Source organism: Hyaena hyaena, unplaced genomic scaffold (genome assembly GCF_003009895.1).
Source record: "Hyaena hyaena isolate Hyena2069 unplaced genomic scaffold, ASM300989v1 scaffold_224, whole genome shotgun sequence".
NCBI classification, from domain to species: domain Eukaryota; kingdom Metazoa; phylum Chordata; class Mammalia; order Carnivora; family Hyaenidae; genus Hyaena; species Hyaena hyaena.
Window position 1 is genome coordinate 982,653 of NW_024080854.1, and position 9,191 is coordinate 991,843.

Here is a 9,191-nt window from a genome sequence, read left to right on the forward strand (position 1 = left end):
TAATGCTGTTTTCCTTTGCATAGTATTTCTTTATTTTTAAAAGTTTGTTTGTTTATTCATTTAGAGAGGGGGCAAAGACAGAGGGAGACAGAGAACCCCAAGCAGGCTCCACACTGTCAGTGCAGAGCCTGATGAGAGGCTCGAACTCACAAACAATGAGATCATGACTTGAGTCAAAACCAAGAGTCGGACACTCAACTGACTGAGCCACCCAGGTACCCCTCTTTTTTATTAACTTAAAAAAATTCCAGTATAGTTAACATACAGTGTTATAGTAGTTTCAGGCGTACAACATAGTGATTCAATAATTCTATATGTTTCTCAGTTTTCATCATGATAAGTGTACTCTTAACCCCCTTCACCTGTTTCACCCATCCCCCACCCAGCTTCCCTCTGGTAACCACCAGTTTGTTCTCTAGAGTTAAGAGTCTGTTTTGTGTTCTCTCTCTCTCCCTCACTCCCTCTCTCTCTCTGTCTGTCTCATTCCTTTGCTCATTTGTTTTGTTTCTTAAATTCTATATATGAGCAAAATCATATGGTTGTCTTTCTCTGGTTTATTTCACTCAGTATTATACTCTCTAGCTCTATCCATGTTGTTGCAAATGACAGGATTTCATTTTTTCTAATGGCTGAATAATATTCCAGTGTGTGTGTGTGTGTGTGTGTGTGTGTGTGTCTTGATGGATACTTAGCCTGCATCCATAATTTGACTTATTGTAAATAGTGCTGCGATAAACATAGGAATGCATGTATCCCTTTGAATTAGTGTTTTTGTATTTCGGGGGTAAATACCCAGCAGTGTGATTACTGGATCATAGGGTAGTTCCATTTTTAACTATTTTAAAAATGTTTGTTTATTTTTGAGAGACAGAGAGAAACAGAGCGTGAGTAGGGGAGGGGCAGAGAGAGAGGGAGACACAGTATGTCAAGCAGGCTCCAGGCTTTGAGCTGCTAGCACAGAGCCCAATATGGGGCTCAAATTCACAAACCACGAGATCATGACTTGAGCTGAAGTTGAAGGCTTAGCCGACTGAGCCACCCAGGTGCCCCCATTTTTAACTTTTTGAGGCAACTCCATACTGTTTTCCACAGAGGCTGCACCAGTTTGCACTCCCACCAATAGTACACAACGATTCCTATTTCTCCACTTCCTCACCAACACTTGCTATTTCCTGTGTTATTTTTAGCCATTTTGACTGGAGTGAGGTGATATCTCATTGTAGTTTTGATTTGCATTTCCCTGATAATGAGTAATGTTGAGCATCTTTTCATGTGTCTATCTGTATTTATTCTTTGGAGAAACGTCTGTTCATGTCTTCTGCCCATTTCTTTTTTCTTTTTTTTTTTTTTTAATTTTTTTTATGTTTCAAAGAGAGAGACAGCGTGAGCAGGGGAGGGTCAGAGAGAGAAGGAGTCACAGACTCCGAAACAGGCTCCAGGCTCTGAGCTGGCAGGCAGCACAGAGCCCGACGCGGGGCTCAAACCCACGAACCGCGAGATCATGACCTAAGCGAAAGTCGGACGCTCAACCGACTAAGCCACCCAGGCGCCCCTCTTCTGCCCATTTCTAAAAAGGATTATTTGTTTTTGGGTATTGAATTGTATAAGCTCTTTATGTATTTTGGATACTAATTCTTTTATCGGAGATGTCATTTGCAAATATCTTCTCCAATCCAGTAGACTATCTTTTAGCTCTGTTGATTGTTTCCTTCACTGTGCTGAAGATTAATTTTGATGTAGTACTAATAGCTTGTTTTTGCTTTTGCTTCCCTTGCCTCAGGAGACATATCTAGAAAAAAGTTGCTATGGCTAATGTCAGAGAAACTACTGCCTGTGTTCTCTTCTAGGGTTTGTATAGTTTCAGATCTCACATTTAAGTCCTTTGGAATTTATTTTTGTGTATGGTGTAAGAAAGTGGTCCAATTTCATTCTTTTGCATGTAGCTGTCCAGTTCTCCCAGCACCATTTGTTGAAGAGCTGATCTTTCCCCCATTGCATGTTCTATCCTCCTTTGTCAAAGATTAATTTATCATGTAAATGTGCATTTATTTCTGGGCTTTCCATACTATTCCGTTGACCGATGTCCTTTGCACAGGATTTCTGAGTGGAGAGAAAGTGATTTCTCTCCAAGGTTTTGTCAAATATAAGGAAGGCACCTCAATTACAGAGCCCCAGACAAGACTTCAAATGACTATATCCCTGGTTGATGGCCTAATTGTAACATCACGAGAGGCCCTAAGTCAGAACCACCCAGTTAAGCTGTTCCTAAATTATGAGCAATAGAAACTGTGTGAGACAATAAATGTTTACTGATGTTTTAAAGCCTCTAAATTTTGGGATAATTTGTTGCAATGCAATAGATGACTAATACAACATCTTGACTACCATGGAGTCATCCAACAGACATTTATTTATTATTAATTGCTCATTGCTAAATGCTTGAAATTCAGTAGTGAACAAGATTAGTATGACAGCCGCCCTGATGGAAATGATCATCTAGCAGCAGAGACGGATGTTAAACAGGCAAACAAAAGGATCAGCGAACATTGAGAAAGAGGCAACTTCTTTAAAATTAAGTTGTTGTGGAAGTTGAAGAAGCGACATTAAACCCAAGTCTTGACAGAAGAACCAGGAGGTTCTGGCATTTTCCTCCCTACCTGTTTTGACGTCCTCACTCTTTGCTGCCTTGAGTTGCTTTGGAAATGAGGCAAAGTGTTAAAGAATCTAGCAAATGAAACGGTAGAGAGTTCGTAGTTTTCTTGGGGGCCTGAGTCTCCCCTATGGAGAAAATTGCCTTTTAAAAGCCAGTTTGGAGAGCGGGTACAGACCAAATAGCTCTGCGGAAGGAAGAGAATTGGGGAGATGCAGACACTGCCTAGGAGAGGGCTGGAGAGGGCTAGAAGTTAAAGAGGGACTGGGCGAGAAAAAAAAATGCCTATGAGGGATTTTTATTCCTTTGTTTTTTGAGTGGTATAAGATAAATGGCTCTTCTTCCCACACAATGACCAATAAAATCTCTGGTTCCCCAATGCTTTCTGGAGGAGGTTGGCTTTTTGAGGATCTGAGAAACCGTTGGGTCCTCTTTCAATACTGGCTTCCGGTCAGTCACAGGACACCAACCACTTATGGGTTAGACAAACGCATAAACACAATGGTGGTAGTCATAAAAATGAACAAAGGCTTCTGACCACCACTGCAATTCTGAGAGGGACAGCCATGCTCCTGATGCTGTTCGGTGACATCTGTGGTATTACTGACAGCTGTGAAGAGGCCGCTGAAGACTAAAGCCCAGGCAGGTGCCCCGGCAGCTGCCCACATGGCTGCCAGCATCTAGCACCATGCCTGGAACATACGAGGTGAGTGGGAAATGTCAGTGGATATAGCCCTGCATGTTGCCCATGCTGCTGCTACCTTTCTCTTCAGCACTCTGCGGAGGTGGGGTTTCCAGAGAAGCAGAGTGTTTATTGCATCCCCTTGTTCTAGGATTCAGATATAGCTCCACGGATGTGGGCCTGGGACAGTGTGAGTGACAACCTAGAAGTGACTGCGAAGGTATTGCTTTCTCCCGAAGCTTGCCTGCCTTCCTAGAACAAACTGCCTTATGGACTCATTCTTCCCCTGCGGTGTGTTCTTCCTCAGGGGCACCCTGGTCTCTTCTATGAATAGGCCTTCAGAAAGTACCTAGACTTTCCTGAATTTGAGGGTGAATGTAGCTGAGGTTCAAACAGGAAATTCTGCTACCTACAACATTCCCTGAGGGTCTAGACCGAACATAAGCCTGGCTGATGTTCAACACCTGCACTGTGCAATATGGTAGACACTAGCCCCATTTGTGGCTATTTAAAGTTAATTGAAATTAAAATTCAGTTCTTTAAGGGGCGCCTGGGTGGCTTAGTTGGTTAAGTGTCTGACTTTAGCTTAGGTCACGATCTCGCGGTTCGTGGGTTCGAGCCCCGTGTCGGGCTCTGTGCTGACTGCCAGCTCAGAGTCTGGAGCCTATTTCAGAATCTGTGTCTCCTTCTCTCTCTGACCCTCCCCTGCTCACTCTGTCTCTCTCTTTCTCTCTCCTAGAAATAAATAAAAATATTTAAAAAATAAAAATAAAATTCAGTTCTTTGGTGCCACGTGCCACATTTTAAGTGCTTAATAGCCATATATGTCTAGTGGCTACTATATTAGACAATGCAGATTATAGAATCTCTCCAATGCCCCAGAAAGTTTACTGGACAGCCCTGGCTAGAGCCAGAGCTCATAGAATAGATTCTGCTATCAAGAAGCTGGCTATCATGCATGAACAAGAAAACTGTTTACTTGGGCTAAACGGTGGCAGTCTGTCACACATTGGTTAGGTGCTAGGCACAAAAGTCAGCATGGAAAGCTTAATGACAAAATTTCCCTTGGAAAAAATTCCTTAGGAAGGGGTCACTTTGGAGGTTACTTCTCACTAAATGTGACACTGCAGTTCTTCATTCAGTGTTGGAGATCTTTGTTCCTTTAGTGGAGCACCAGAAGGAGAATCTGGTTTGTAATTAGGAACAATGCACAGGAAAGATCAGTGGTATATTTAGATGTGGGCCCTGTATGGCAGGGGGCACAGAGGGCTCAGCTGTGAGTGCCAGGAAGCACAATCACAGAGGCCACATCTGGGTCACATTCTCACTCTTAGGCTCTTTGCTCTTCCAGTGGGATGCCGGATGGAGTTGCCCATAGTATTTAATGGTTCTTTTCTATACAAGGTGTTTTTTTTGTTTTTTGTTTTTTTTTTGCTTTGTTTTATATTTTGGTTCAAATATGTGAGGCTGAAGTTGAGTACCTGAAATGCCTCTATGCTATGATTTCTCCATAGATACTCTGTGAAGGAGCCCTTTCTTTGCTAGAGGCTTCATGAAAGGAAGGGTCTTCTCTCTACCAGAGACCCATGTGTTTTCTAATTAAAAAACCAAATTCCTTCTTGAACTTGCTTTCGAAAAAAATTTTTTAAAGTTTATTCATTTTTGAGAGACAGAGACAGAGCAAGAGGGGGTGGGACAGAGAGAGAGGGAGACACAGAATCCAAACCAGGCTCCAGGCTCTGAGCTGTCAGCACAGAGCCTGAAGTAGGGCTTGAACCCACAGACTGTGAGATCATGACCTGAGCCAAAGTTGGACATTAACCGGCTGAGCCATCCAGGCTCCCTCTCCTTGAACTTGCCTTACGAGACCAGAATTTCAGCTATATATGAACTTTAGAAATCATAACACTGACACTCAGCTCAAACCCATAGCTGGTATGTACAGGGGGGTTTGGGTGTAGCATGGATGTGTGAACAGCATTTGGGCCCTTGGAAGACCAGCTGAACTCCTCTGGACCCAGACGCCCTCCTGGGTCACACTAGCAAGCCCTGCCCACTGCAACTCCTATAGCATGTAACATTCTGCCCACTCAGACCGGCTCTCTTTATTGACATTTATCTTTACGTACATTTTATGTGTACATTACCTGTCTTTCCAGTTAGATCATAAACTCTTCAAAGGTAGATGACATTTGTCCTTTATCTCTTTATAACCCCCAGTGTCCAACTGGAGCCTTCATATAAAAGTGCTCCATTTAATCTCAGTTTCACTTCGTTAGCATCCGGTTTGAGTGATTCTCTTACAAGAGAGAGGAATTATGGGCCTGAATAACTATACAGACATGCTTTAAGAGCACAAACTGTATAAAAGCATTTGCCCTTTCAACTTAGCAAGCTGAAGTTTTAAAAATCACTTACATCATTTCAAAGTTCTTAAGGATTGCCAGGGGAAGTCAGGAAATTACATTGCTTACAAAAGCAGTGTGCTCCATAATGTGTGAGGGTTTTTTTTGTTTATTTAAAGATTTAAAAAATGTAAGATAGGGGAGCCTGGGTGGCTCAGTTGGTTGAGCATCTGACTCTTGATTTCAGCTCAGGTCATGATCCCAGGGTCATGGGAATGAGCCCCATGTGGGGTTCCAGGCTGAGCATGGAGCCTGCTTGGGATTCTCTCTCTCTCTCTCTCTCTCTCTCTCACTTTCCCTATGCCCCTCCCTCCCACTTGTGTGTGTGCTCTCTCAAGTTAAAAAAAAAAAAAGTAGGATAAATGAATGTTCAGTGAATTAGCACCTTAGAGTAACAGACTGCACTACTTCATGAAGATTCTCATTAAAAGAACTATTTTCATAGTTCCTTATCTTTCTGTGCATGTCTTCCTTGTTCATTTTTTAATATAACATGAAAAATCATTTTATATTGAACTAAAAAGTATTTTTACTGTATTAGAAGAAACCCATGCTTCTAATATTGGAACAAATGTAATAATTCAGCATAAAAATCTCTAATTATATTTTACAAACATCATTTTAAATATTGCCTAATACACCGCTAACTATGGCTAGATTTTAAACAAAATAGACTTCAATGAAACAATATTAAAAGCTTATTCTGAAGGATTAGATACAGTCTCAAACACTAGTACTTTTCTCACTGCTTTACAACGTTGTGGAGAATTGTTACAGGAATAGCTATCATGATTATTTTCACTCTGGCTTTATCAATTGTGACAAAGGTTTTACTCCTGCACAAACTGCTGTTACCTCTGGCTCTCCAAACACGATGACACAAGTGTCATTATTTCCATTTCTCACAGGAGGCAAAGTAAAGCAGGATGTTTAAAGTGCCCACTTGAACTGGTGACTGAAGGTTAGTGTGATATTTGGAAGGTTCTTAATTTGATGACAACTGTGTCTAGCACTTAGTGCTGCAATGCAGGTTACTCAATTTACCAATGTATTTCAACAAAACAATTTTTCCCTCTTTCAAAAAAAGTAAATAAAGTGCCTACCTAAGCTTACACAAGGAATCCCCATTCTCACCTCTCACCACGGACTCCATGCTTCTCTCCCTTCTGTTCCCAGGCCAGCTGTTTAGGCAAGCTTTGACTATTTTCATCTATCGGTTTAGAATTAATCACCATACTGACAGAGAGGGAGTTGCTGGGGTCATTAGCAAATGTTTGCTGTTGTTCTTACTCATGAACCCTTGGAAGGCCCCCAAAACCTCACATCATCCCCAAGGCCTGTGGCTGGCTCGCTGCTTCCCAGGGCCTATTATTTAGGGACGATCTGTGTTGCCCTTTCAAACAATGATGTCTCCTTACATCTGTGTTTGCTCACCTGGTCACCATCTTTCTCTGGGAGATGAAAGGTATATCAAAGCAAGAGAAAGCATCAGTGGCTATTTCTTCCCCTTCTGTCTTGGTTGAGTATGTATTGGCATCTTGTATATACCCATTTTAATAAATTATTTAGTGTTTGTCTTGCAAGGCAGTTCTTGGCCTTGTGCAGGAGACTTTTTTTTTTTTTAAGGGGAGAATCATTGTGAAATTAACATGGTAGTTAGTAAACAAGGTGTGCACGCAGTGTTGTGTACCAACTTCCCAGGATCTTCTTGTGAAAGAAAGACTATAAATTCATTTCCAAAATGCCAGGAACAGTTCATTTGGGCCATTACTACTTGCCCTCTGCCCTCTTTCAAGTTATAAGCCACTCTGTGTATTTGTCTTAGAGAACAATTGGGTCCCACCCTGGCAATTCTCCAATGAATAACTGATTGAAATAGTTACCAATAAGGAAGGCAGCTAGCTTCCCCCAGAACCTCAATCTTTCTCAGAGCATCCACTGTTTAAAACAGGTGTCGGATCCTCCTGAGGTCCTAAGCCAACCCCAATAAGGAAGATTTCTATAAATCTTGGTTGAAAGGAACTTTCTTTTACTTCAGTGTCTTATATTTGAGGTAAGGGCAGAGTGAGAAGGGGAGAAGGTTAAATCAGGGATGGTGGCACACAGCTGTAGAGCTGTAGTGACAGTTGCAGGATTTGGGGGGAGGGGTGCAAGGATGTCCCTGCATTGAAATGCAATTTTCACAGGAAGATATGCACAGATCAGAGTATCACAGCCCCATACAATCCAATAGTTGGATTAGGTCAATGTTTATGGAATTCACCAAGGCAGAGCTGCTTAATTTTGGGATCCAGGATGTTTCTTAAACTGATAACACCCAGGATGTTTCCTAAAAATACAAACTCCTGGGACCAACTCCAGATCTTTTGAAACAATCTCCTGAGGTGAGCCTGGACTTCTGCCTTTAAACAGGCTTTCTGGGTGATTCTTAAGAACACTAAAGTTTAAAGCTACCAGACTTTTGTCAGTTTTATCATTGATACATTATCTGAATGCCTAGAGCAGCAACTGGCCCAGCTCAATAAATACCCGTTGCATGAATGAAGATCTTTACTGTTTGAGGCACTTGGAGGCTCCAATTATAGCTATTTTCCACATCATCTAATCCACAATGCTGTCACAACGGAAGTATAATGTCATATTCCATAAGGGATCTTCCTAACTAGGCCACGGGGCAGGGAAGCTCCCCTATCTCTGCCCAACAGTGTTAGCAAACTGTCCCCACCTTAACAGGTGCCCATATAGGGGTCTCCCTGCCTATACTTAACTGCGAAAGCTGTGACAGAGTCCTGCCTGCCTCTGCATAGCTTTTGCATCTTCGAAAAATAAAAATGGAAAAAAGGGATTAATAAAAACATTTAAGGCATAAGTAGGACCCAGGTCCAGCATGTGAGTAAGTATCTCTCTGCTCTGCTCACCTCCCAGACTGAAGCTAGGCAAACTTCTATAAGCCATAGTTTTATTTGTAGGCAGAATAGCCAAGGAATCAAGTTTCCTTCCTAATCGTTCAAACCACAGGAAGGAGAAGACATGGGTATGCAGTCTTGCTTTTGTATATATATTGTGCTAGGACTATATTTAATGATTTATTAAGAACTCACTGCAGCCTTAACAGGTAGATGGATAAAGAAATTGGTACATCTATACAATAGAACACGACTCAGCAATAAAAACTATTGATGCACACACCACATGAATCTCAAATGCATTATGCAAATGGGAAAAAGCCGACCTCAAAAGGTTATGTACTGCATGATTTTCTTTCTAGGACACTCAGGAAAAGGCAAAACTATAGGGAGGAGACAGCGAACAGTGGTTGCCTGATTAGGGGTTAGGAGTGGGGGACAAATTTAACTGTGAAAGGGTAGCACAAGGGAATTTTGGGGGTGATGGAACAATTCTGTGTCCTGATTGAGGTGGTGGTTACAGGAATCTATGCACGTGTTAAAACCCG